Here is a 3,784-nt window from a genome sequence, read left to right as displayed (position 1 = left end):
CAACCAGGAGGTTGAACAGGATGCTTGAGTGCACCTCAGCAATCTCTGGGATGCACGATGGCGTATCGAGCAACGTCGCTTTGGTCGCCATGAAGATGAAGTACGCCGCCGCTAGGAGTACAAGCGAGAGTACGGTAACCCAGACTCAGCTCTAGAGCCGATCGCCACCGTCAACGTCGCAGATGATGGAGCCGGCAATCCCGAAGGATCTCCGGCATTCACCAGGGCACTCCGAACACTCTAGTGGCCACATGGTTTTAAAATCACTAGGGTCGAGCCCTATGAAGGAAGGATGAACCCAACCCAATGGCTGCAGGCTTATGCCATGGCCGTTCGCGCCACTGGAGGCGACACCAACGTCATGGTGAATTACCTCCTTGTCATGCTCACGCCACCCGCCATGAGTTGGTTCACAAGCCTTGCCCCGGACTCCATCGCATCTTGGGAAGAGCTAAAGAAAGTTTTCACCGACAACTACATGGCTACATGTACGTGTCCGGGAACCAAGCATGATCTCAACCGCATCACCCAAAAGCCATCCGAGCTCCTTCACAGCTATATCAGATGCTTCTCCGAGATGAGGAATTCTATTCCCAACATTACGGAAGCTGAGGTCATCACTGCCTTTGTCCGAGGACTTCACCACCACGAGCTTCGGTCCAAGTTCAACCGTAAGCCACCTATAGGCATCGGTGAGATGATCACAACCGCCAACCAGTACGCCGACACCGAGGAAGCAGAGGTGCATTTCAACGAAGATATGGTCGCAAATCGCCTGCCTCACCGCTACGATGACCGCCCTGATAACCGATGCCACAACGACCGCCGCTACGATGACCGTGGTTTCAACCAGGATAGCGGCCGTGATCGGCCAGAAGGGTTCAAGCCCGGTCAAAATCGTCGTCGCCGGTCAGACCACTTCGTTGGTACTGTCAATGAGCCTCGTGCCAAGTGGAACTACGACGAGCAATATAAGAAGATCCTTGATGGTCCTTGCCCTCTTCATAAGAACACAAAACATAAGATGAAAGACTGCCTTGGCTTGGCCAAGGAGTTCCAGGACAAGAAGCTGGATGACGACGCCAACGAGAACAGAGGCCGTCGACCACCTAGGGGCAATAACAATGCCTTCTAGGATCATGACAAGGTGGTCGCCACCATCTTCGGAGGCTTTGCCTCCAATGAGAGCAGAAGAGAATGGAAGCTCACCGCCCGACGAGTGCTCGCCGTTGCTTTAGAGGAAACCACGGACAACCCCAGCTACCGCCCATGGTCCGAGGTCCCCATCACCTTCAGTAGGGCCGACCAGTGGGCGGACATACCCTACATAGGGCATTTTCTCCTCGTCCTCGACGCGACTGTCCAGAAGGTACTCTTCAGAAAAGTCCTCGTCGACGGTGGGAGCGCTTTGAACCTACTCTTCGCCAGGGCCCTAAGAGAGTTGGGTCTCAAGACAACAGATCTCACGCCCTCAGATTCCTCCTTCTAGGACGTGGTACCTGGTAGGGCATCCAGACCACTTGGAGAGATTACCCTACTAGTATAGTTCGGCACGGCAAGCAACTACCGCATCGAGCATATCAACTTCTATGTCATCGACTTCGACACCGCCTACCATGCCATACTTGGTCGGCCGGCTCTGGCCAAGTTCATGGCCATACCGCACTATGTGTATCTGGTGTTAAAGATGCCTTTGCCTATAGGAGTCCTATCTCTGCGTGCCAACCTCTCCGTCGCCTACGCTTGCGAGATAGAGAGTCTCGTCCTCGCCAAAGCCACCGACCTCTCCATCCAAATGGCTAGCATAGTCGCCGAAGCCAAGATGGCGCCCGCCGATGACATGGAGATCCCAAAGCTGGAGCTTCCTTGCGCTTCTGCCAAGTCCAAGGAAGTCAAGGAGGTCGGCCTCAGCCTCGATGACCCCTCCAAGACTGTGAAGATCGGGGCTCACCTTGACCCCAAATAGGAAAGCGCGCTCGTCTCCTTCCTAGGTGCCAACGCCGACGTGTTTGCTTGGAAACCTACAGACATTCCGGGGGTACCAAGGGAGAAGATCGAGCACTCCTTGAATGTCTCACCGACCGCCAAACCGATCAAGTAGAAACACCGCCGATTCGCGCCAGACAAGGAGGCTATTAGGGTAGAAATAAAATGGCTCTTAGCTGCCGGATTTATAAAAGAAGTGTATCATCTAGATTGGTTAGCTAATCCTGTTCTTGTTCAAAAAAAGAACAAAGAATGGAGAATGTGTGTTGATTATACTGATCTTAACAAACACTGTCCTAAAGACCCCTTCGGCTAGCCTCGGATAGACGAGGTTGTAGACTCCACCGCCGGCTGTGAACTGCTCGCCTTTCTTGATTGTTACTCCGTCTATCATCAGATCTCCCTCAAGGAAGAAGACCAGGTCAAGACATCATTCATCACACCTTTCGGTCCATACTGCTACACCACTATGTCCTTCGGACTCAAAAACGCTGGGGTGACCTATCAAAGGGCTATCCAGATGTGCCTCGACCAACAGATCGGCCACAATGTCGAAGCCTACATTGATGATGTGGTCGTCAAGACCAAAACCACCGACAATCTTATCACCGACCTTGAAGAAACTTTCTCCAACTTGAACAAATACTGATGGAAGCTGAACCCTTCAAAGTGTATCTTTGGAGTTCCATTCGGTATACTGCTAGGCTACATCATTAGTGCTCAAGGCATCGAACCAAACCCTAACAAGGTCTCTGCCATCACCAACATGAAGCGACCGACATGCGTCAAGGATATATAGAAGCTTACAGGTTGCATGGCCGCGTTAAGTCACTTCATCTCGTGTCTCGACGAAAAAGGGCTACCTTTCTTCAAGCTCCTTAAAGCCTCTGAGTGTTTTTCCTGGTCAGAGGAGGCAGACACAGCTTTCAAGCAGCTCAAGTTGTTCTTAACAAAACCTTCGATCATGACAGCGCCACGGCCAGATGAAACTCTGTTGATCTACATCGCCGCCACTTCTCATGTCGTCAGCATGGCTATTGTCGTCGAACGCGAAGAGTTCGAGCATGCCTACAAGGTGCAACGTCCGGTATACTTCATCAGCGAGGTGCTTAATGAGCCCAAAACTCGTTATCCTCAGGTACAAAAGCTGTTATACGTAATTCTGATTACATCACAAAAGCTCCGACACTACTTCGAGTATTACAAGATCGCCGTGGTTACTGAGTTCCCTCTGGGGGACATTCTCCACAATAAAGAGGCCAATGGCCACATCATTAAGTGGGCTGTTGAGCTCGGCACTTACTCCATTGAATTCAGAAGCAGACCTACCATTAAGTCACATGCGCTTGCTGATTTCGTCGCTGAGTGGACCGAGATCCAAGAACCCATTGCCGCCATTTGCCTCAAGCACTGGGTGATGTATTTTGATGGCACCCTTAACATCAGCGGTGCTGGCATGGGCATTCTGTTCATTATGCCAACCAAAGATAAGCTCCGCTATGTCCTCCAGATACACTTTCCAGCCTCCAACAACGCCGCAGAATACGAAGCATGCCTCCATGGTCTACAAATAGCTGTCGAGCTCGACGTCAAATGACTTATGGTGTACGGGGACTCCGTGCTGGTTATCAACCAACAAAGACTGGTCCTATTCTAGTGAGAAGATAGACGCATACTGCGTCGAAATGTAGAAGCTTGAAGGGAAGTTCTACGGTATCGAGTACCACCACGTGGTACAAGATCAAAATCAACCGACCGACCAGCTCTCAAAAATAGGTTTGTCTCGCGCCGTGGTTCC

Source organism: Miscanthus floridulus, chromosome 1 (genome assembly GCF_019320115.1).
Source record: "Miscanthus floridulus cultivar M001 chromosome 1, ASM1932011v1, whole genome shotgun sequence".
NCBI classification, from domain to species: domain Eukaryota; kingdom Viridiplantae; phylum Streptophyta; class Magnoliopsida; order Poales; family Poaceae; genus Miscanthus; species Miscanthus floridulus.
The sequence above is the reverse complement of the archived record's forward strand: the minus strand, read 5'-3'. Positions refer to the sequence as shown.